This window comes from Siniperca chuatsi, linkage group LG5, assembly GCF_020085105.1.
Source record: "Siniperca chuatsi isolate FFG_IHB_CAS linkage group LG5, ASM2008510v1, whole genome shotgun sequence".
Lineage (NCBI taxonomy): Eukaryota > Metazoa > Chordata > Actinopteri > Centrarchiformes > Sinipercidae > Siniperca > Siniperca chuatsi.
In genome coordinates, this window is record NC_058046.1 from 24,074,253 (window position 1) to 24,101,019 (window position 26,767).

At 40.3% G+C, this 26,767-nt stretch overlaps 1 protein-coding gene across 3 annotated transcripts in view; it reads left to right on the forward strand.

Moving 5' to 3' along the window:
* The first annotated feature begins 12,814 nt into the window (after nucleotides 1-12,814).
* Nucleotides 12,815-26,767, forward strand: part of sema6a (sema domain, transmembrane domain (TM), and cytoplasmic domain, (semaphorin) 6A) — a 108,704-nt gene continuing 94,751 nt past the window's right edge. For 2 of the 3 annotated variants that reach the window (XM_044197903.1, XM_044197904.1), the window contains exon 1: nucleotides 12,817-13,231. The gene's annotated coding sequence lies outside the window, so the exon portion shown is untranslated. Of the gene's footprint in view, nucleotides 13,232-26,767 lie in introns of all 3 variants that reach the window. The other variant, XM_044197902.1, reaches the window with a different exon arrangement.

Below are 26,767 nucleotides of genomic sequence, written 5' to 3' on the forward strand. Positions count from 1 at the left end.
CAGATACACACATCTACACACACACACACACACACACACACACACACACACACACACACCATCCGTTCTGGTGTAATAATGTCACCCTATCTCGTTTTACCATCTCAGTTTTCTACCAGTGGGTTTGACTTTGAACAACATTCACAGAGAAAATAAAAGAGAATTATTTCATAGACAAACTCTAGTCCACAGTGTACTGTATAAAGGATATTGCTGTTCAGTGTGATATTAAATTCTCTGAGTTTTTGTAAGAGTGTGTAGTTCTTTGCCAGCAACAGTTTCTTTTTAGTGCAGACACCGGAAAAATATTCTGTTCTACACTCACCCATTTGAAACAGGAAATAACTATGATAATGATGATGATATGTCATGGTCTTATTCTGAATTGCTGACTAAAAGTATTATCTTGTATACAGAGTTTTCAGTTATAGTGAGCATCTCAGCCTAAGCTGTTATTTCAGTGGTAGAGGCAGAGAGGTGAAAGTCAGAAGAGGTCCTAAAAATATCTGCTCATCTGTGTGCCTGGTCCAAGATATATTTGGCAGCATCCCTCAAAACCTACAAGATTGTTAATCTGGAGAAAATAAGCATGAAATGTCAGCATTGTTTTAAAATAATAACAGTAAAAATAGACTGTATGGACAGTAGCTACACTGTCCATGTAATGGTTGTTGCTGAGGTTTAGGTCGATGCACATTATCTTAGCCTTTTCCTCCAATACATTTTACATTAAACATTGATTCAAATATATGCAACGTAACTGCTTTTCACCAACAGTAGTAACAAATAATTTTACACATACTTTACACTCTTTGTTGTTCCTACTATGAGTCCAGTAACTATATTTCATGCTATTTGCAGACACAATACACTAAAGCCACCACTCAGTTCCATTCCCTCAAGTGCAATGTTTAGATTTTTTTTATTGCAACCTCCTTGTGACTATTTTTGTCTGAATACAATTCGTGTGTACAGTATTTAGTACCTACTATTTCTTCATGTTTCATTTTGTATGTAAGTTACTCATCTATACTGTGCATCTGTTCTTGTAATTTTCCTGCGTGGGATTGATAAAGTTTATCTTCTTTTATCTTTTTAAAAGAGAGAATTAGAAAAAAAAAACAATAAATAACTTATTTTTCATGTTCATGAGCTTCTTGATTTTTGGTGTGCAAATTGATTATATTTTGGAAGAGGAAAATAGAAAGAACAGAATTCTTACATTAGTTTTACATAGTAAACATAAGACACAAGAGGGCAGTATTGAAGCATATAAAAAATCTAGCGTGGTGAAGCTGTCTTACTTATCAAGGCACTGCAATTTAACCTCATGGCCAAACTCACACTTAGCTGCTGTATAATCCCATTGTTACATGTGACATAGGCACCATTTCAAATGCAAAATCAGGCTGGTAAAAATACCCCAAACCACTGGCCTGCTCAGTTTTAACAATCATGTAAAATTTATTTTCAAATGACACCAACAAAGATCTTGATTATGAAGTTTGGGTCTCACTCCAGATAACATGAACTGAACCCCAGCTGCTTTGGAAGGTTGAATCAGTCCTTCCTAATGCATAATCCATGAGTTTTTATTTTTCCCTTGAAATGTGAGTTGTCTCTTTGAAGTGTTTTGTGGTATTATTATACTGTGGTCTGACGAGTAATAATGTTGATGTCTTGTATGAGCTGTAATTACTGGATCTGGAGGTAGGAGGGCAATGCCAAAATGGGCTTGAAGTTTCAGTGTGGCCGTGCTTTGATGTTTCATGGGTGGGGGGAACGAAGCGAGGCAGCTTTTCCACAGGAGAAAATACCCACAAGTTGCTGAACTTTTTCTTACAAACAGAGACATGACTAACTAACCATAATGAAGCATAATGGCAAATAAAACTACTATTCTTTTTAAGAGACTAGCCATTTAGCATTTGGCTTCAGTAATCACAAAATGATAAATACTCTCATCTCAGGGTAATTATGTAGTATCCTTTAAACACTCATCAAATGATAAGCTTTCATTTTTGTGTATATGTGCAAAACTGCACTGAGAGGGATAATGGGCTTAGTTTGCACTCAGTAAACCAAACCAGCTGCACTGCACTGCATGATAATATTGTTTTTGTTAGTGCCATCTCAGGCAGACTTTCTGTGTTTGTAATCCACCAGCTCTTCCTCCTCTGTACTATCATTTCAACACTGTCCTACATTTCTGCGTAATGCAGTGACCTGAGTCAAAGTGTCCTTGGCTGTGAATGTTGTTGAGTCAACTGGAGGTGTGTTTATGTGTGTGTATGTGTTTGGCTGTCAGCATGTGTGAAGGCCTGCGTACATCAGCGCATGTATTCATCTGTGCGTGCGTGCGTCATTGCACTAGGTGTCTATGGGTGCATCTCCTGTGTGTTTGTGTTGCTCTTGAGCACAGCCTCGTCCTGCAGAGGTGACTGTAAAACGATGGGAACAGATATTACCGTTGGAGGAAGAGGGGTTAGCAGGCAGGCAGCAGGATATCCCATCACATTAGGACTGCTGCTGCTGCGCCCACTTCCTTCAGCTCTTCCCAGCAGCCGGATCCAGAAAGAGGTCAGCAGAGGTCAAGCAGTCTCCTCCCTCTGTCATTATCCTTCCATCACCTGTCGCCCTCTCTCTGTGCTGACAACAGAACTTTCTCTTCTCTCTCTGCACCCTTTACTCTTGGCACCAGCTTTAGCTCTTCAATGAGCCCTCACCCTTTTCTTTTTTTTTCTTGTCTGACTCTGCCTTCATGATCTTTTTTCCTCTCCATCTGTTCCACAGTTCTCATTCCTTTATTAGCCTTTTATTTGTCTCTTTTTGCTCTTTTGATAGCCCTGCATCACTCACAATTTCCCTCATTTTCTCTCACAGATGCAGAACTCAGGGGTCCCTCTTTCTGAGACCTTTTGTTGAGTCTGCAGCTGATCTCTAGATTGCAACAGAGATGTAAACCAACTGCTGCTTTCACAGACAGACTGGAGATTGAACCAAATTCTTTCAGAGGAGGATCTCTGGTGAGTTTTTAGCAATAGAGGAGAAGACTAGCTGTGTATTGTGAACCTAAGAGCTCAGCCTAATGTGTGTCAAAAATACAGCTAAAATCTGGGGCAAGTAGCATTCCAATATAGAGGTTATGTCATCATGAATATTTCATGATACACAACAATGTACTGTAATAGAATAATGAATGGGTATTGACTAAACTGAGCAACAGAGGTGATAATTTGATGTCTTTATATTCTGTTTCATGCAAATTTAAAGTGAAATCTTTCAGCAATCTTAGCAAAACATGGTAGCTGCCTCGAAACAGAACAAACTTCATCCACTTAATTCACGTTTTAAACAGCACTTTGCACTATAGTACAATGGTTCAACATTTGAGCAAAAACATAAAAGTATGCCACTCAAAATTGGAAATTTATGACTTGCATCCTACTTATCAGATTTGAAATTCACAAAGTTGTACTTTATACTGTAGAGCTCATCTTGTTTTGACGCTCTGTGGTTCACACCTATTTGAGCTGGATTTGCCCAGATGTATTTTGACTTTGTTTGAGCTCAGGTCTCTTCATCATCAGATGCTTTGGCATCATTCTTTTGTCTGGCTGCCTCTTCCTGTCTGAGGAAATGTGGAGTGAACTTGCTTAATGAAGAGACAAGAATATTTTTACATGATTTAAAGAGATCACAGAGCAGACGTCCAGAACACATCTCTCTCAAACAACACACATCTGATAACAAATCAGATACAGTGTAGAGACACTGACTGTAGATGAAAAACACGTACCACAACAATCGTTTCTGTCTCCCGTCATGTGAAAGTAGACTCACATGTACTGTATATAAAGTGATGTCCTAATTCAGTATATGTGAAATAGGTTCAAAGTTGCAGAGCTATTTCTGACATTATGTATACAGTTTATGTCACCTTCACTTAAATGATCCATAACTTATGTGAATATTGTATTGCTAAACACAATTCACTCTAGTTGACCTCAAATCAAGAATCACATCATGTTCAAACACTAAACTGTCCATATTTTCTACAGCATCAAATTATCTGTTAGTAGTAAAATGTGCAATCCAGCATTTAGTCGCTGTGACAGATTGTTGAGTTACGGCTGTTGAATATACCTGTAATGGCTCTGGTTGGGCCATTATCCTCCATGATTTCTGGTTATTATCCCTGTCTGATTTATGCTGCTTCTGTCGACCCTCACCCACGGTGACCTACATTCACTTTCATCTCACCCATCAATCATTTAGCAGTTCAAAGCCAAGGTCTGTCTGTGGAGGAACGTTGAGGGCTTGGTCATAATGGCATTAATTCTCCAATGACACCGTAAAAAGTGCCCAATATTATGCATCTAAACGTGCTTTCGCTGTACCACTGCGGATAAAACCGAATACAAACTTCAATACATCAAGAGATGATAAACGGGAAGCAAATTGTTTTGACAGTCTACATCAATGAGTGGAGTTATCCGGCTGTTATCAAGGCCTGCAGTAAATGCAAATATTGTGGTTTTTCAAGGTCAAAATCCCATTTCAACAAATTCTTCTCCCTCCTGTAATATGGACCTCAAATCTATTCACCCCCAAACAGCCGCAAACAACCACAGTGCATAGATAATTCATTAGAAACAACCCCTGCAGACACCAAAGAAAAAAAACACAATGACTCATTAGACAACAGCGATGACAGAATATGTAGTAGACTGCAGTTCAGTGGCATTAAAAGAACATACTATTCATACACAGCAAAGGGCAGAGAGAAGAGACAGACACAGATGGGCAGGGAGACAGAATGGGAGTGAGAAGGAAAGACAGTGAAATGCCCTGGACTGAAAAATAGATGAGTACTATTGGTGTGAAAGAAGAGGCTGGATGACTTATTCAGAAGGGACTGTGTGTATATGTCATTAAATCAGCTGCTATGCCCACATCCAGCTGCCCAGGTGAAGTTAAAGCTAGAGCTCAGGGAGAGAATTGAGACACTGGGGTCAAATCTGGATCTGGATTTGGATCTGGATCAATGGGCTGGGATGAAAATGGGAATAATAATAATATGCAATGTCAGGGGAACATCTGCTTCCACTTTGTATGCCATTGTAGTTCTTCCGAGCTCTACAGCATCATTTCCTCATAAAATCAATTCCACTCAACACCTGATATGCATTCGTGGGGGCAACAAGATGAGCAAAGGTACACATCCATAGTGTGTACACAAATATCTTGCTTGCTCGTGAAGACAGGAGAGCAAGGAGTCAAAGGTCAGCTATGCTTCCTGCAAAAATGTGTGATAGAATGTAAAAACTTACCAAATATAGATACGCCTTCCAAGTCATTCGTATTTCATGATACCATTGTGGTAAATTAATGTTAATTCTACTTCTACTTTAATTTTTCTAACAAATAAAACCAATACAAGTGGAAAGTACATTTAGTCAAGTAATGTACTTATGTATAATTTTGAGTTACTTGTACTTCACTTGAGTATTTCCATTTTCTGCCACTTTATACTTCTACTTCACTACTTTTCAGAGGAAAATATTCTACTTTTTACTCCACTACATTTATTTGATAACTTTATTTACTAGTTACTTTCCAGATTCAGAATATTAAATATTGATATAGATATTATAAAATATAATCAACAAATAAATTATGATATTACACAAGCCCAGACCCAGATAATTTATTGGTAGACAATGCCTAAATTCCATTCACAAATCAAAGGATACACAGGTGTTTAAGTACAGGTGATTCTTCAAATTACAAATGGACCCCATCAGGATGGACACAACCATACATATTGTAGGTAAACTACATATGAGGGAAAAATAAATAAACAAAGTAATACGTCAAGTTAAAAAAATGAACAAACAAACCAAAATGGAAAAAATGGGGAGAAAAGTTAAAAGGAGGTCAAGTCTCTCAGTGAAATTTGATCCAAGCAATATCCCAAATCCAGTAAGACACCTGATAGACAATTTAAGACAACTAAATTATAATACTTGAGCATGAAGATTCATTCTTGACCTTGCAAACATATATCACTGTTAAAATATTCTAAACTAAAGGATCATGTGGGTATGATTTCCCCCAATATCCGACCACTTGTTATCACTCGACCGAAGGTCCTTAGGTCATGTGACACTTCAGCAGGGTCCATCTGCTGAAAAAGGGAATACGGAAAATTTCTGGGGAAAAAAAGGTAGCAAATGAACCGTGACTTTAGAATACTTTGTCACAGATAAATAAAAATAAACCCAGCAATATTGCCGCTTGGTTATGTGATGATCCAATTTGTTTACCTGAACCCTCAGTGGTATTCCCTTTGCAACTGACGTCAACAACCTCTTCCTCTCTCTTTCAGACCTCATCAGCAACATGATGTCCATTTGTGAGGTAGATGAGGGAAGTAGGAGGACACAGACTCACATGCACAAGCACTCAGCCCCCCACCCCCCCCCACACACACACACACACACACACACACACACACACACACACACTGAGTCCTATCTGAGATTCGAAAGACTATGCTCTCTAACTGTCACTCCTAGTTACAGACCTATCATGCAGAAATGCTGACTTATTCATGGCTTTCATACAAACCTGGAGGAAACTGAAGCTGGCTGGGGCGAGGCCCAGCAGGCTGCTGTCCGTGTGTGTGTGTGTGTGTGTGTGTGTGTGTGTGTGTGTATGGTCTGTCTTATAGTACTTTGCTTACTGCACCTTACTCAGCCATGCTTTACATCCTTTTGCCATTACAGGTCACACGCACACACACACACATATACACACATATTCAGGATATGTGCTAACGTAGATGCCTCTGGCTTACACTCAGGGCCAATTTCTAATAAAGCTAATAATATTTTTGGCAACTGTTGGCTACATATTGATGACAGGATAGAAATACAGTTTTTGCAGTAAGTAAGGGAGAATACATTTTATCCCTGTATTATCACATCATATTTTCATAATACAGCATATTCACTGATAGTAGCTGAGAGCATGGCTTACAGATAATTAGAAATGCCGAGATAATCAAATAAAGCAGGACACTGTTGGTTGCCAAAATGCAATAATATAGCAGCAAGGATTGTCTACCTTTAAAAAAAAAAATTTTGTAGTGCTTTTTTAACCTTTCTTAGACAGGGACAGCTGAAGAGATACAGGAGGTGGGGGGTGGGGGTAGAGGGAGAGAGCGAGAGAGCGAGAGAGAGGATGACATGCAGCAAAGGGCCTCGGGCTGGAATCAAACCTGGCCGCTGCGGTTAGGACTCAGCCTTAGTACATGGTACACACGCTCTACCGGATGAGCTACCAGGGTGCCCAAGGGTTGCCTACTTGTTTCCTATTCTTGTCAATGTTTAGAGCTGAAAATAGTGATAAGCAGCTGATGTTGATGTAGCTGTATGAAAGTTTAGCAGCAATCAATCATCTCTGAATACAAATCAGTTACCCGAAACCTTTTGCCACCAGCAGTGTTGCTTGAACGTGTAGTGCTGATAGAGTAAAGAAAAAAAAGATTCACTCAACTACAGTTTTCATTGAGACCAATTAAAATGGTGTGAAAGTGTTGCTTGCCAGTTGGACGGCGCTAAAAAATGTGAATACTCTTCCAGTGACACTGGGTGATTCTTATTATCATAACACATAACCACCAAAACTGTGTGTGTGTGTGTGTGTGTGTGTGTGTGTGTGTGTGTATATATATATATATATATATATATATATATATATATATATTTATATATATGTGTGTGTGTGGGTGAGGGATCTTTTCAACATTGAATTCATAACTAGGGCATCTGACTGTCACTCCCTTCACGGTTTTCTTATGATACCATCCAAGCTCCAGGAACTGTATGCATGTATGTGTTTGTTAATCTGTGTCACATGCATATGAGTGCATGAGTGAGTGACAATCTCCCTGCTTGAGATAACTGTCAGGAATCTAATGATCATTATTCAGCTGCTCAGGGAGAACTGTATCTCAGTTTATTCTATTTTATTTGTTTCCTACCTTTATGTAGAACCTGGCACTCTAACTTCCAGGATCTGGTGAATATTGCTCTCAATTTGAAGTATTTGACAGTTACCTCACACAGAGGAGATGACATATCAGATGTACAGTAAACTTAAAGGCACAAACACACACGTAGGCGAAAGTTTACTTATGCACACACAGAGGAATACACAAGTTATCTGACAACAAATGTTTTGTGCAGCTTTTGCATTTAGTCAATAACAACACTTGTGACACCAGAATGGACTATGTAGACAGATGTGGATGGTGTCAATAGGCTATTTGACATGTATAACTGGTCATCTGCTATATCTATTACCTGGTGTTATGATAGTTTCCTTATAATGTAGCTAATTAAATCTGATTTGGCTTATTGTAATACAATAGTTCTTTCCAAATTGTGGTCCATGTGCTAATTGTTAAAAAACACACATCCTGTTAAAACACACTTTATTACTTTAATTCCTGCTGTTTAAAAACCTATGAATTCATATTGTATATTTTCTAGAGTTCAGTTTATATATTAGATCAGTTTTAATATTATTTGATGAACCCCCGCTAGAAACATACTCAAGGGTTTTGGAGTGAAAAATGTACAGAGACAACAGCTAAATAATTTCCCTCTACGAAGCCTAAGTGCCAAAAATACAGCTAAGACACCTGTGTAGACCATTGGGGAAAATGTTTAACTGTGGAACACAGTAGTGAGCATTTCATTTTCATGCTCTATGCAGTTTGTACAGTTATTTATTAAATTTTTTCTGGGCTCCACATTTTCAAACAAATGTTTCCTCTGATGAAAAACTGATTGAGACTGCGATGCTTAATTTTATTAATTTTACTTTCTCATAGTACATCACATTGACTTGGGGAGCTTTGGTAATATATCACAAACAGCAATTTCTTTAAAATATCTACAATATGGGACGCTTTGATACTTTTATACAAAATTACATTTAGATCCTGAGAAAACTGTTTCCAAAATGTTATGTTTCTCAGGACAATTCCACATATGAAGTGACTGCATACCCTCAGTAGTCATGATATATACTTCAGACTCATAATACAGTGTACTGAACCTGGACAAAGTTTCCAAAAAAACCCCACAGTATCAGCCTGTAGCTGTTCACCAGTGTTATTCCATATCCTTATCCCCACTTTCTTGTCTGTCAGCATGATCCACAAGTGAATAGCAATTATAAGATGACATAAATACCAGAATACAGTCCATGCTATGAATGCAGATACAGCTGTCGTGCTCCCAGGAGTCACATATGGAAAGGGTTAGCAATCAGCAGTTTGTTAGCCACAAATTTTAGATGTAACTACATGTTTACTCTATTCCACTTTACACCCTTTGGGGAAAATAACTGGGCTGAGGTGCCCATTAAAGTACTAAGAGGAGAGGTAGCAGACAGATTCAGTGATTGGCCTGCAACGGTACAATGGCAGTTACCACTGTAAATGGGCTCTGTTCTTTTGTCAGCTGTCTGTATGATCCACAGGTGAGCAGTAGCCATTAGGACTCTGGCAGCAGCAGCAGTGGCAGTTTTAACAAATGATACTCCTCCAGTGGTCCAGCTGTAAAACACACAGCTCAGCAGGCTTTGAACAGACATCCTATCACCTACATCATATTGTGATATAAAAGCACAACTAAACTCCTGTGACTCCAGCAGAGACCCCAAACCTGCCGAGTCCCACAGACACACTACAGACTGTCTGTGGGTTTATTATTTCTTAAAAAAGCATCTTCTAAACCGATTAAGGTTATGTGAACTGGAGATTGTGATTAAATTATGTCTCATTAGTTATAAACATACATACATATTAAATGTTACGATGTCTACTGCAGTGTACTTACTAAAGTACTGTACTTAAGAAGGCCTACAATGTTGAGGCGTTTGTACTTTGAGTATTTCCATTATATGCTACTTTATGCTAAATATTACACTTTTCACCACACTACAATTATTTCACAGCTATAGTTACAACTGTAGTTACTTTACAGATTCAGATTTTACAAATTTAAATACAATACATTGTTAAAGATTAAACCAGTGGTTCTCAACTTTTTTGGCTTGTGGCCCCTTACAAAAAAACAGTATCTAGTTGGGCTCCTTGTCAGTTGTTAGCAGTTCCATCAAAGAGACCCTTCTAAACATCTCAGATTGTGCTCTCAATATCATCTCCTCAATATGTGTTCGAGGCCCAAATAAGTAAAATTATCCAATATTTCACAAAAAACAAGCCAAGACTAGAGACAAGTAAAACATTTTATAAATATTTTGCGTAGCAGAACATTTTCTTTCTTCTTTCCAACCCCTTTAATCATCTCACGGCCCCTGACATTCATCATGTGACCCTTTGGAGGGGGCCCTAGGTTCAGAACCACTGGACTAAACTATCTAACTGTATCTAAAGTAGATAAACTACTGTAGCTCTATACATCAACCAGCTACAGCAGTAAACGGGGAAAGGAGGAGAAGAGGGGGGAAGTGTCAGAGGCACAGGAAATTGCTGCATGTTGTTACAAAGATGTTAATTCTACACACTGTCTAAAGGAAGGTGGGAGCAGTTCCTTTACTATCTTTTCAGGGCAGCACAAGGGTGTGAATTAGTTGTAGGACATTACTGGAAGCCAGTAAAATGAGCAGAAGATGTCTGTGACACTGGGAAAATAATGTTTAGATCCAGTTCCAGGGGTTGGAGAGGAGAAAGGCGGGTGTAAGAGCTGCTATAGTCTAGTCAGGAGTTGAAAAAAAAAGCCTGGGTGTGGAGATGAGCTGAGCCTCTGAAGAATGGCTGGTGTGTGCATGCTGTCTGTCCCAGTCGGGGATGTGATGGTTGCACCATTTCAAAAGCCTCTCCTCCACACACAGAGTCCTAATGCGCCAGGGACAACTTTAGCAAGATAAGCGAGATAAGCTCTGACACGAGCATATTTCCAGAGTTCAAACTAACTGGTGTGTATCTTGACATTATTGAGCTCGAATTATACCCTGCCCGCCTCCCACACTTATCACACTTCCACTTCAAAGTGTGCTGTGTGAGAGACATCGAGTGAGATAGAGAGGGAGAGATTAAAGAATGTAAAGACAGAGTTAGAGTGTGTGAAATACAGAAGGGTGGTATATAGTTTGTTTTGGTTTGAGGCTTGCACCATTTGCATGACTATTGATGTTAGCAGATCAAAATGCTTTTCTCATCTGGTTGTGTATATAGTATCCATAGTGATTCACCTGGATGTGCCAACAGCACACGGTAAACTTGCACTCAGACACATCTCTCACACAGAATTTTAATGAATTTGAACAAACCTGCAGTACATTATACTGTAAGATGAGATATATGAAGGCACTCCAGGTAGTTAATTGCCAAAGAAGTACTTGTATTTGCATATGCCTCAACCGCATTTTAATTTGTCTGTTTATAATAAGGTATTTTTAAACAAACCACACAAACAGAATCCAAATCTGCCTGAGTGAATGATAGAAAAACAACAGCATGATTATGTTTTCTCCATCATGTGCGCAGGCCTGTATGATGGTTCAATTGCACGATGGTAAAGGAGTTTTGTTTTTAAAGCAAATTAAATGATAACAGATGAGGAAAGGATTGGCAGGCATGAGCGCATTAGTTTACATTAAAGAACAACAGTATAGTGTTTGGCATTGGGTCTGTGGAGGCAGCACTGTACTGAGCTGTTACAGTAACAGGACAGCAATAACGCCTGACAGGCCACTACTCATGAGCACAATTACACACACACAAATACACACATACACCTACACACACTACTGCTTTAACAGGTGGCCTGTTATTATGTAATGATAAGCCCAAAGCCTCACACACATTAGCTTTGCCCCTCTGGAGACTATATATCTATATATGATCTAGATGTCTACTCAGGTGTGTGCCACTGTAATATAATGTGTGTTTGTGTATCTGAGAGCATGTGCAAGTAGTTATGTTTGTGTTTTGTGGCAGGTTTGCAGTTTTCAGTCTGCCAAATTGATGTTGATTTTGGCTTGGTTTAAGGCTAAGAAGGTATGTGTGTGTGTGTGTGTGTGTGTGTGTGTGTGTGTGTGAGAGAGAGAGAGAGAGAGAGAGAGAGAGATAGAGAGAGTGTGTAGCATGCACCCCTGACATCAGATTGTAGCCTAAATGTACCATAAATTTAAGCAACAACTTTTTGAACTTTGCTTGTTTTCAGACTTTACCTGATGGCCCCTCTAATGAGATCAGTGCCAAGTAAAGGGTCCATTTGTAAAAACTCAGTGACTGCAAAGCATGTTTTTCTGTGTGAGTGCGTGCGTGCCAGCCTAGAACCAGGAGGGACCACCAGGGAAGAACGGGCGGTCCAGAGACCAGAGACAACAGACGAGCGAGGCTTTGAACCTAATCACATACCGATTCGCATTGGCTGTGCACAAAAGTGCGGTAATGCAGGTGGCATCAAAGAGGACCTGCATCTTTATTGTGTCTTCAAAATTACCATTAACAGTTTGGATGACACAGAGCCAGCAGCCCAGCCTGCATGCCTACAAAATGCCACCTAATTTTATTTGAATTTCCCACTAACCTCCACTAACTAACCTAGTTTTCCTTCCGTGTCGAAACTGTTAATCGCGCTCAGGCTTTCTCCTTCTCCAACGCGCATTCTTACGAAATGCCGCTGCGTAAAAATAGAAATACAGTTGTCCATAACTGGCACCCATTGACACAATACCTCCCGTTCCAGAGACGTAGCTCCTCCCTATGCATGTGTGAGAGCGGGTGGGTGACAGCTGGGCTCGCTGCGCTCCGCTCTAGTCTGGTAAGAAGCTTCATCTCCAAATAGGATGACCGTCGGCTTTTGTGGAAGGGACTGCATTCAGCTCCGTAGCTAGTTGTGGGACACCCGGTTGGTTCCGTGTGTTCAGTTTACCTGAGGGGAGTTTTGAAAGCCAAAACGTCGGTTTTTCTCTCTAGTGTGGATTTCCGATGGATATTCCCATTTGAAGAGGTGTGATTTCAGCGCGGCATGTAACAAAAAGAAGCGCAAGAGAAAAGTAGCGCTCGCATTGTTATTCTGAAACGAGCACTGTCTGAACTGCTTTGAGAGCCACATCTCATGGATTACTAAAAGACAGAGCTGTAAAACTACTCATAGGCATATCCATTCATGAGCTGAAGGTAAGATTTCTTTGTTTATTTCAAACTTCAGGTGCGCTTATAGCCTGTACCAGTCTTTCTCCAGCCCGGAGGCTTGTTTTCTGTACAGCCAGGCTGCCGGGCGACAAGTGCACAAGCTTCACAGGGTTACTTTATCAACTTAGGGTGATTTCGCGTATTTATATAGCATTTTTAAAGTTATAAAAAATCAAAAAGTGCCTATTTTCCAATTTAAATGAGAACTGCGATGCTTTCCTACAAGAAAATTGCCTTCTGTCGATATAAACAGAACACAATTTCGTGCGTAATCCCTCTTACGCTGTTTGCACATATGGAATAAAGAAGTATCAGTCTCAGAGGACCTATTGCGCTTCACACTGAGACAAAACACAAAACAATGTTAGTACATTCCGGTTAGCAGGTACGTGTACGGCAAATAAGAAATGTGCTTGTGGGAACTTGCAGGACTCGGACCGACTCTTGTCCTCTTGCTCCTCCGTCCAATACAACAGTGCTTTTTTCAACCTCGTTGACTCTCTAAAGATGTTATAAAACTACAGCCACAAAACTACCAGTTGTAGATTTAAAATAAAAATGAAAAATTGCAGTAATTATATAAGCCTAATATCATATTCATGCCTGATTCGTTATAAAAGCGCATGAACACTGAAGTGCTTGCTCCATTACTACAGTGCATGGTAGGATTTTCATTTGCCATTTATTTTCACTTGATTGGAAATTATTGAAATTTACATAATAATGATGCAGCCTGTGTTTACAATATTTATTTCTGTTTTCATTCTTTCTATGCAACTCTAATCAGAATCACAGATATTTCATGAGAATTAATTAATCATTTTACATGCCGATTATTATTACAATTATAATTGTTAAGTGAGTGAGTGAACTCTGCAGGCTGAGACCTTTTCTCTCTCTGCACACACACACACACACACACACACACACACACACACACACACATGCTGGCTAGGGTGTGTTCAGGGATTTCAAGCTATACCAGGAGGCGGAGTGGTCACAATAACTCTAGTCCAAAAGATCAATCAAATGTTTGGAATTCTGACCAGCAGACAAAATTGCACCGGTCTCAGAAGTGGATTTGCCATTAAATGAAGTGCTGCTGCACATTATTTCTTTAACAAGCTGGGAAAGGAGATAGAGGCCTCACAAACCACATCCAGCAGCCTGACTGCCAACACCCAGTCATTGCCAGTGGTTTCCCTCTCCTCTCCTCTCCTCTCCTCTCCTCTCCTCTCCTAGTATGAAAGATCCCCCCAGAGGCACTGGGAAAAGATGGGAAAAGGATTCAGCAACACTAAATGTAGGTTATAGATTATCAAGTGTGTAAGGGTGATGACATAAATGGGTGAATCTAAGGAGTATTGAATGCCCACAGCAAAATTCACCTCTTGTCAGCTGATTACCAGCAGCAGGACATGGTGTTTTGGAAACATGATTCTAGTATCAGCCTTAAAAAAAAACATAAAACAACAAAAAAAAAGGATGTGCCAGCTCTGAAAGGAAAGGGTGTTGTATTTCATTAGTTTTTCCTGAAATCACTGGAAATATTCGGTGCTCCTGTGTATTGCTGATTTTTCCATCAGTGACCTTATGTTTTTTTGCAGTCAGTATACATACTGTGCTGGGGATTGCACATAGATCTTGAATGTGAAATAGCAGAATGTTTTAACATTTTACCACCACTCCTCCTACAACATTAGCCTCAAGGCATTCAAATGTCCTGGAGGCATTTTGTGAGATGTTGCACGGGCTGCAAATCCCACCACACTGTTTCATAAAGGCTACAGCAACACAAACCAGAGTGCAAATCCTGCTATTAACACATTATACAATGACATGTTGTGGTGTTGATACATGAATTACAGCATGATTACCTTTGTGACAGCAGCCTGCCTGTTCTCCTCCTGGAGAGGCAGAACAGAGCACAGCGACCAGAGTTGTTGCTTGTATTTGGAGCAATGCTCCGTGGAGCGTTTGATCTGCCGATCCCCTAACAATAGCAATGGGGATGGCATTGTGTGTGACTGATGTGGATTTGTCACACTGTATGTGTGTGAGAGAGGAAGAGAGAGGCAGAGAGAGAGAGAAAGAAAGAGAGGAAGAGTTAGTATTTACCTTTGTCAGTTAAGGGCAGATGCAGATGCAGCCTGAATACAGTAGGTTTGAATAATTGATAAATGGCTTTGCTCCTGTTCAAATGAATTGGTCTTCTATTGTAAACAATGAGACCAGTCAGCTGCTGTTAACCATTGGTCCTCATTCAGTCAGTGTCAACACCCAGCATTCAATAGTGTGTGTATTTATGCATATTTTATAAAAGCCATGTTTTATTGATGCACATCCTTCATGTGTGGGCTGGCTTTTTTTTTTTTAACAATTAGAGTGCGAGAGAGCATCAAACCCCTCTCACTCATCTGGATGTGATTTATTGATGCTTAACCCATTTTCCAGATTCCATATCTTTCTAAATTGCTGCTACTTCAATTACACTGCCTGAACGCAAAATGACAAACCTGCTCAAGTAGTGGAACATTGAAAAAGGATAATCATGAGCTTGCGTATGTGTTTTAGCAGATTTTGTTTTAGACATACAGGTCAGCATAATCAAAGAAGCTTGTATATTAATGGAACTGTCCATCACAGATGTTACATGGTACATTTGCTTATTTTAGCTATACTCAAGTTGGCTCTCCTTTCAGATTCAATGGGAGTCTCTTGTGATTCAGAAAGTGAAAAAAGAAACAGGAAGATATTCTAACCTGCTCTAACAAATTACACAACTCCCCCTCTGTATAAACATTTTACTTAACCTTCTGCTGCTCCATCTCTCTCATTTTCTTTGGTTATGATTTCCCTGACCCTCTAAAGTTGAACTCATTATTTGATTAATGCCTTTAATTTTATCTAAGAAAACATACTAATATTAGACAAGATGAGAGAAAATGGCAGACATACATCTAAATGTCCATGTTTGCTTTGTTGATATACAGTATTTAATTTTCTAAAGAGCCAGCAGTTTATTTGCTCACTACACCCCATCCTTTCCAGTTAAGTTGGAACATATCGCACACTGTTTATAGTAGATGATAAATGATATTCAGTGTTCTATAGAGACCTAAGATATCTCTCCGTGCAGTATGGTCCAGTGTGCTCTATTCACAGCATGGCTCATTGAAAATTTAATCACTCGCTAATCACTTGCTTCAGCGTGTTGTTCCATGTTCTCTGTGTCTTTCATACACACACACACACACACACGCGCATAGATGCATACCGTTCCAGTTTCCAAGTTTCATTGTGTTGTTGTTGTTCTAACTGGCTGCTTTCCCCACTTAGCCTTAACCCTTCTGGCTCCTTATAAATGACTCTACTGTGCATCCATTGAATTAACTGTCCATGTGTTAAACACTCTTCATACTTGTTAAATTAGCATAATTGATTGAGCGTGTTGTCTATGCCAAGAAAACCAGAGGCATGAACGACCAGGCAAAAGGCTTATTTGGGCCGGGTGCCGCAAGTCAGTGGCAGAATTGGCGGCGTGTCGGTTGGTGTTTTGGCTGTTGGTCCTTGGCAAAGCTTTGTTGTTAGAAATTAAGTGAATTAGAAAGTGATAGCCAGCGCATCTAGGAGAAGATTGTTGAGGAGCCAAACTTAACCAAATGCGTGCCAAATGAAAACTCCAGACTCCGTAAATTTTGTATTTAAATACTTAGTACATGCGACATTAACATGCGGTAATAGCATTGTCACAGCTGAGTTTGGTTGCCTGTCATTACTCAAATGGAATGGAAAGGAAGGGATGCAGGGATAATCCAAAAGCAGCAGGGCTTTGTGTGATTGCCTGGGAGATGGATGGATGACAGTCCTTGAAAAGAGCCGAGTCTTGTACTACAGTTAAGATGATGTAAATCGTGGTACACAGCATAAAAATATGATGTCCTAGTTCCCGTCCTGCTATTGTGCTTTTACAGGTGAGAGCAGCCTGCTGTGAGTCACAGAGACAGCCACAGTCTGTGAAGACTCATTAAAGCCGCATCCGCTGCTGGGGCTCTGGTTATTTCTGCGGTTAGTTTGCTTGTTGGTAGCCAATAAGGAGGTGTGTGTCATGATGTTAAGCATCAGGAAAACTCTGCTGCCTCTTCGTTTGCTCTTTCAGCCCTAGTTCTGTCTTTAACGCATGTGTCTTTGTGTCTCTCTGTGGTGCGTAAGTCAGACCCTTTCCCATTTTCTGTGTGTATATTACCACAAAGCACGGAGGGTGGCTAATGGTGGGGGGGGGTTTGCGTGTGAGTAGTCAGTGTGTGTAGTCTCTGTGACAATGCGTGCATGTTTGCGTGGCGTTGTTCGAGTGCATCTGTCCCTCCTCCCCAGGCCCCAGCGATTGGCACTGCATCTCTCATCTATTAATCATAGAGAGCGCTTGCTCTCTCATTCTGTTGCCATAGTTTCAGGACCTGAGACAGTGTTGGGGTGCCTGGCTGCCTAGAGAGAGGAGAAGTGAGAGGAAGAGAGGAGGAAAAGAAAGGAAAGGAAAGGAGAGGAAAGGAAAGGAAAGAAGTGTGAGTATGGAGGAAAGGAGGAAATTATATAAACAGTGTAGTGAGAGTAAGGCGGAACAATTGAAATAGAGCAGAGGAGGAAAGAGGGGACGTGATTGAAAGAGCAATGGCAGGCTAACACACCAAGCAGGTCCTCACACTGTGGATGAGTGTGCTTCAAGAACCAAAATGGATTCCATTTTTATCTCAGCAGTGAACCCTCTATCTCCTTGTGTGCATGCATCTTTTCAGTCTCTCACACACACGCATATATATAAACTCTCTCCATTTCTCCGCGCTCTCCATCCTAAAGAGAGCAGAAGAATATTTTCACAGTAGGCATCATCTTGTGAATAGTGTGCTCATGGGGCTGGTGCATCTCCAGTGTGTTACAGTACATTGAACGGCTGTTATTTCACCTTGCTTTACAATGGAAAAGCCTGCCACTGAGCTGAGATGGAAGATGGGCCAGGGCCTCCTGTTTCATGCTCAGTTGGATGTTTTGATGGTAAATCATGCTGAATTCATTTGCTATTCAATGATGGATTGCAACGGAAATCGACCACTATGGAAATTTCCAAGGCAGGGAATACCTCTTGCTATCAAGCCTTGTCTCTCTGTATTTATCTGCCCGTCTGTCTCTCTTTCTTCCTTTTCCTGTCCTGTTTTCTTTCTCTCTACCTTCCTCCACATTTAGATTTTTTTCCCTCTCTGTGCTGAAGGAATACTGAACATGCGCTGTTACTTTCAGAGAAGGGGTTCTTGTTTTGGCTGTAGGCTTTGTACCTCCCATATGACCTCATAATCTCATTTGGGTCTTTTAATGGCTAACCATGCACTAATGTGGTGGTTGTATTATCGCCTTGTCTCATCTCATCATACCCTGCTTGTGAGCATTTCCAATGGGAGCTTTCGGAGTGCAGGCAACCAGCAGCACTGTAATCATGGGATTCTCACCACACACAACCATCTTTCACTCAAATGTGTGTACACAATTATACATAAACTCACTCATACACACACAAGACCCATGTAAGTGCACACAACAGGGCAGTTTCTTTCATATCACTAAGAGGGAAGAGGAATAAAGAAAGGTTGTCATTGTTACAATGGTGCACAGTGAGTGCCAATGGGCAGAAACCCAAGAATACCTGATTGTAGAGTACACAGTGTAATTCTCCCTTCGCCATGTATGGACTTTCTGCAAGGGAATTGCCATTAGGGGACAGAAGGACAAAGGAGGAAGTGAGAGGGTGCGTTTGCTCTTTGTGCTGATGGCACCGAGGTGCTTTTGTGCCTTTGAAGTGATAGGATTGCAGGTGACATCATAGTGGTCGCATTCTCAGGTGCAGCAGGTGAATTTATCCAGGTGGGGGATGAGGTAAAGGTGTGTGAGTGTGTGTGTGTGTGTGCGTGTGTGTGTGTGTGTGAGCAAATCTGCCGTGTTAATGCTCCTGAGTATCTCTGGAAGCAGGCATGCGCTGGCTGTGTGTGTGGACGTGCATGTGTGTGTGTGCATCAGTCATCAAAGCAGAGGAAAGCCAGTGTGTAAGGTGATCTGTATGCTCATGGCAGAGCAGCAGTCATACTCTCCCAGAGGCTATAAGCCTTGCTGAATGTGGAACAAGCAGCTTCTTCTTCCAAAAGCCCCACTGCTGGTTTCCATGTGCGGGCCAAACGAGGCTAGACAGATTTAGTTTATTATCCATGTTTCTGGATTTGCACCACAGCAACATTTCTGTTCAAATGAACTGTCAGCAGGGATATAGTTTCACATAATCCAATATTGTTTTCTATCTTGTGATGCAAACATTTATTAGCTGGCCCTAAACCTGGCAGGACGAGCGCAGCTCAAACAAGCATCGACTGATATCCTATACGGCAGGTAATTTGTAGCAACAATCTCTAGCTCATCTGACACACTGATGATGATGATAGATTGCATGTAATTGGCTCTGGGTAATTATTAATTATTTCCAGGTGACTGGTAAATCTTTACAATAACCTGTAGTTATTCTGACACATAAACATGAAACATAATAAGGAGAGACTACATTCTGACATATGAAAGCAATCAAAAACATTTGCATTTGCAAATTGTGGATATTTGTCGCTAAAATCCGAAACCTTACACAACCAACATTATTTTAGTTTATGTTCACAGTGTTCCTCGCAGCAAATAAAGTAAAAATACAGACTACATGTGTTTCTTCACAGTTCACCTCAAACCTTGTTCAGAAATCGGCCTTCTCCTGGTCACAATGGCTGGCAGACTACAAGTGATTCCCCTGAGGGTCCTCTATTTCAGAATCCAATCAGGCAGAACTCGGAACAATATTACCTCTGTGTGTGTGTGTACATTTATTACATAGCTAATGAACAAATTGCAGCCATGTGGCATGGCCTGGTGGCGTGGCTGGTGAAAAAAGAAACACACGCAGGCTGACACACCACATACACACTCCAGTCCCCAGCCACCGTCTTCTGCCTTCCCTCTTTTCACCACAATACACACACATGCACACACACACACGCCCAACCACAAGGCCCCCAGTGTTCTTGGTCTGCCTGTCCATCAGCTCATGCAGAGCGCTGGGCTGGGAGTACTTATCATCACTCTGCTGAGTGGAGGCCTCACAAAGGCCCACTCACATCACACACACACACACACACACACACATATATGCACACATTTCAGTCAGCACAGGGAGACTGCTTGGTATAGCCAGGGCTGCTGGACTGATTAAATGTATGGTGTTATAGCAGCCTGAGCCGACACTGAGAGGAAAGGAGACTGATAGGCAAATGGAGACTAGCAGGCAGGTAGACAGGTAGGATCGCAACCCTGTCTCCTATGAAATATATTTAAATACTTTTAATTTGCTTTGCGAAATACCTTGTGGAATAAATGTAATTGCTGTTTGAATAACATTTACTGGGAATGTTTTTACAATCCAGGAAGTGTAACATCCTTATATTACACAGAAGTGAAGAGGTCTAGGTGAATAGTTGGATATGTAAAACCCACGACACCAAGACCAGGCATCACATTGTTTAGGCTAATTAACACTTGGTTAAGGTTTGGGAAAAATTGTGGTTTTGGTTTAATGAAGAAGTCAACGTTGACTTTTTCAGTATTTTTACAGACTTCAGGAAATTCTGCACCCTGAACATAACAACCCGAAAACCACAAGGTGTTTTTTTAACACTTTGGTTTTTGTACAGGTTAAACAAACAAGATATTACAAGTTTCCCTTGTTTCCAGTCTTTGTGCTAAGCTAAGCTAACCGTCTGCTGGCTGTTTCATATTTACCGTACACACATGAGAGTAGATCTTCTCATCTACCTCTAGGCAAGAAAGCGAATAAGCGTATTTCCCACTTTCCAAACTATGCCTTTAATCATGCTTTAGTTGCCAAGATACGATATACATATGCTCAGTATGAACATTTTGCAAATATGTTCAATATAAACATTTCCTCTTTATATAAATGTAATTAAAGTATTGGTATGTTTCTTACAAAACATATTTGTTAATGCAAATTAGTTGTATATGAATGTAATTTTTAGGAGACAGGAGGAAACATTTTGGGAAAGGACAGGGTGGAAAAATGGCTAACAGACAGACAGTGATGGAGAAATTCAGTAAAAGAAGATATTCAGGGGTTAGAGGGCATGGAGGAATGCACAGACTCACAGAGGTAACTGGGATATTTAAGTAGACAGGCAGAGAGGAAGACAGCATGTCAGAGTGTAATAGAAAAAGGCTGGACAGTTAGCGGGGAGGCAGGCAGGGAGGTATTGAGGCGCACAGAGTAAAGAAACTCAAACTCAAACTCAATATCTCTCTTTTTCGAAATTAATTCTTGTGAAAAGAAATCATATTTCACCTTGCCCCATCCATGCCCCTTTAATCTGGACAATTGGTGCTCTGTATGTGGGCAGCTAATCAGGCAAGCAGGTAGGCAGGAAGACAGACAAGCTGTGAGGCAGGAAAAGAGAAGTTGTGCCTTGCATTATAACGTATTCATTCATACCCCACTCTGATAATGTTCACAGCATGCTTGGCTTGATTCATTCATCACAGTCTACTGGGGACTTTTTTTTTTTACATTATTTGTTAAAAAGCTTCTGCTTTTCTAAACCTGTTAAGGTATTGATTTTTGTGCAGACTGGATTATTCAGGAGGAGATTGCTTCTGGGTTTGTGAAGGTGTGTGAGGCTATGTGCATGTATATGACCTAGTGTCTTGTTTGTGTATGTATGCACTCTTGCATAAATTGGTGTGTGTGTAGAGACTGAAAATTCTGCAATGAAGCCTATTTTGGTCTCTGAGTAGTTAGGTTTGATTGGGTAGTGCAGCAGCTGCATACTGAAATGCTGTGTCTTTTGATCTACTCCCATCCTCAACTAACTCTGGGACTGTCTCATCTGTTTCACTGATAAGTTCTCTGTATTTGTTTCTTGTGGGATCTGTTTAATTTCATCCAAAAAACTAAGAAATCCTCTGTTTATTGATTGTGGTATTACACAGCAATTGAACCCCTGATTATTTAATTGAATTTGGAGTCTGAGTGAGGAGGCATGGCTATGTGCCCAGCTCCTCTGAAGAGAGTTTGATGAGTCAAAACTGGTCAGACATCATCACAGAGAATTATTCCTTTTTTTTTTTTTATCTCTGAAGAGATTATTAGAATTTGTGTTTTCTCAGTATAGAATCCTGTTTGCATAAAGGCTTTAAACTGCTGCTCTCAGCTGTTCAACAGATAGGAAAAACAGAAGACAGCCAATTCATTAGTCACCCCCTGTTCAGTTTCTCTCCTCGTCCGTATCTTTCTTTCTCCTTCTGTATATTTGTGTCAGAGTACATGTGAGCTAGCACTGGGTGCATGAGATCTAGTAATGCTAGCTAGTCTAGTAATGCTAGCTTGGTAACTAGATAGGAACACGGGATGGCAGGTAAGGCTATCTAGATGCACTATCCTTTAATCATTTACATGGCGCAACTGGGTCTTACTAACATGGAATGGCTTGTAATACTTTGCACTTTGAACTTATTTTCTTTCTTCAAGTGATGTTTCTGTTGTGTCTTTTGTTTTTAATTTAAATCCATATCAGATGATTATAGTGCTCCTAACCAAGTTTTCAATTGATTTTAAACTTGTATTTCAGGGTTAATTACATTAGGAATTAGAAAACCACAATCTCTAAGTTTTGGAGCATTATTTTTATGGTTCCTCCTCAGTGACTCAGTTATTAGAGAGAGTAGTGTTGCTATTCTCTGAGTGTTTTCAACACATGGCTCCACTACCTGGTCTCCATCTTGAGTTTACACTGCAAAGTTACAGTATGTTACATCACTACACATGACAACAAAGAAATCAGATAGCAAAAAAAAGGAGGTGGGAGGAGTCTTTGGAGGTGCAGCTCTGACCTAGATAAGATTTGGAGTTTGGAGCGTTGAGTTGATCCTGTGGTGTAGGACTATTGTTGTCATTCAGTCAATACCACTGATCTTCATCCTTCTCCTGTGGTGTGGTGGATTTGCGTCTCTGTTCAGTCCTGTGAGGTGCAGTCATCCAGGGCCAGCTGAATTCCCTCAAGCTGACTGGTTGATTGTTGCAGACTCTATCTAGAACAAACAGGTTTTCATGCAGCTAGCCGATAAGACGGGACATGGTGGTGTGTTCACACTGGCGCCGCTGCAACAGTCATTTGTCTCACACATTAACAGGTGAAGGACTTGTGTGTTTGCAAGTGTGTGTGTGTGTGTGTGTGTGTGTGCGTGTGAGAGATCTTGGGTTAGTAGAGCTGTCTAACTCTGGGTGACCCAGACTTTGGTAAATGAACAGACACAGATAGCACAGACTACTCAAATGAATGAGAATGTGGTTACAAATAATTAGATCATTTGTGTACATTACCAATGAAGTATACTCACATACACACAGGTCTACGCACTTCTTACGCACACCCGCATGCCCTCACATGCATACTCAAGCATGTGCAAACAAATATAAACACGTGAACTCAATAAAGCAAGACCTAAAGCCAGTAAACCTGTGACAGCTGAGCAATTAAATGACAGGTTTGAAATACATCCAATGGCAGAATTTAGTACATAGCTGGGATTCCACGTTTTTATGGCTACCGTGATTTTTTTTGTGCTTCTTGCAGTACATATTGACCATAACATAGTTCAATATATGTGGTGCAGTTGTGCTTGTAGGCTCAAAGAATGAGAAAAGCTTGTTTAAGAATAATGTTGAGGCAATTTTAGCACCACGTACAAGCATGCTATTTAAATTTCATAGAGGCTACTCATTCACCTATAGGTTAACTCATAACCTCACTCATAATTCCCCTCTTTTTGATGTTTGAATAGTGATATGCTGATTATGGAGGGGCAGCCCACTGCAGGGTTTTAGCTATTTTCATTTCCACTTTACACCTGCATCTCAGTCTTGTTGAGGGTGATTGTCTGTAAGAAGCCGCCTACGTGGCCTCAATTACCTTGGGAGGCTGTATTTCTTACCTCCACCACCTGCATAATAAGGCGTGACTTTCTATTTGAGTGCTCTCATTGCCTGTCCCACCCTGGAGGCAGTCAGATAGTTATTCCTTCATCACGGGGATTTCCATGCTTGTAACACTGGGCTAATTACTATAGTAAATACTGCCTGGGCTGTGACTACAACATCAACTGAATAGAAGGGGTGAGCACAGGGGAGATGCATCTAATTAATTGATTGTTATTTGGAATCCTCTGCGAATGATTGGAGTCAGTCTGACATAACAGAGGAGGAGTGGTGCTATTTTTATCCAAAGCACCTTACCGGATAGCAACAGAGGGGATTTTTTAGCATGGATGAATCAGTCTGAACCAGTTAAAATACTGTTGTAGTGTGCAAACTTTGGATAGGTACTAGGATGTAGTGGCAGTGCTTCAGTCAATTTAGGATAATCCAAAAGGAGCAAAGTCTCCCATTCTGTTCTGACCGAGCAATTTCTCATCCGCTTTTCAGCATTAATTCTTTGTGCCACTATATTGAGATTAAATAAAGATTGTGGTTGGGGGAGATATCGATTCTAGTGGCTAGAACGTTAGCCGATTCTCAGGAGCTTTTTATAGCCATTAGCAATAGTTATTCATTCCCTGGGATGCATTGTGTTACATCTAAGGAGGGTGTAGGAGCAGATGGCGAGATTGTGATCAATAGAAGCATTAATACTGGTTTTGCCCTACGTGTCTTAACTCTTCTCACGAATGACCGCTGCCTTCCTCTTTTAGACCTAACTGCTCCTATCATGAGTTCAGCTCATGGTTCAAATGTGCTTGAATATTGTCATCATATGATGTGGTCATAAGAGTGCAGTAACAAAACCACAGTGGGAAGGTTAGTCATAGGAACAGCTTGCTGACTACAGTAGGCCTGCCATATGCCTCAAGTATACAGAGCTAAAAGGAGATATTATTCACACAGGGATGTAATGAGGAGGTGAACGCAGAGAAAAGGGGGGGACCTGACAAGTGAAGAGGCTTTGGTTACCCTTTTAACTGATAGCTATCTCTCAAATGGACAGAGAGAGGAGCGCACCTGTATTGCAGCCATTTGTATAAGAGAACAAATAGTGTATTTTATTACCTGGCGGATGATGGAACTTTATCCACCTCTGAGGGGTTTTAAGGTGGGGTTTGATGAACAAATATGTGTGAGAGATAACAAGCTTTAGACAAGCTTTTATAGCACTGTGGCAGTTAGCTGGAAATTCTATATGACACGCATACAAGAATGCACACATACATACATGCATAGGTACACATATGCGTATACACACACACACTCAGGCATGCAGGTATTTGCACACAAGCAATCATATATCACATGCTATGCTATGCTATGCTATGGACTGGGTTGCGTATGTGTCCCTCTCTGGTATCTACTATCAGGCTTTTGGGTTGGGTTCTATGTATCAAGTGTCGGTGGGTCGGATATGTGCTGGGAGACAGATGACTTTGTGGTCAGATGAAGATCTGATCCGTGAGAAGCCTGATTCTCTGACTCAGGTTTTATTTGTCTTGTTGGCGTCAGATGCCTGCTGGAGACCACAATTAAATGATGAAAAGACGTCAGCCAGGATGAATGGACTAAACTTAAACTATTAGTGGATTTAACGATTAGGCAGGCATCAACGGAAAATTAACTGACAAATATTATGATAATCTTTTCAGTCATTTTCAGTCATCAACTGGTTCCAGCTTCTCAATTATGAAGATATGATTTTTATCTTTGTCACATATGATAGTAAACTGAATATCTTTGGGTTTTGTACATTTGGTCTGATAAACCAAGCAATTTAAATATGTCACCTTGGATTCTGAGAAATTATAGAAGTAAACAAAGTGATAAACTGATTAAACAAGAAAAATAATCGGCAGATTAATCGGTAAGGAAATAATTATTATTTGTATGTTAAAATATACTGTGAGATGATAAAACTGTCAGACATTTAGTTATACCATTTTTTTTTACCAAGGTCGCTTTCTCTTTAATATCTCTGACCATCATCATCATCATCATCACCATCATCATCATCACCATCATCATCATCATCATTTTAAATAACATTTATCGAGACAGAACATTTTATCCATATGGTCCACCCCTAGTGCAATATAATAAATCTAATGCCTTAGTCACAGAGAGACTAGTAAACCTCACACACTAAAAACCAACAGAAGATTGTTCTGGCTGTTTGTTGGCACTATCACTCCCTACAACTCAACTGGGAAGTCTAAAACAAGGTATGACACAATATTTCTGCATAATATAACACTTTGTCACACCATCTGTTGTTTCCAATTTCTTTCAGTTACAATATGTTTGTGAATTTGAACATCAAAGTGCAGCCAAACTAAGAACACTAAGTCATGGTTTCTAACAGCATGACTATTTCCTCAATTACAGATTTTGGCAGT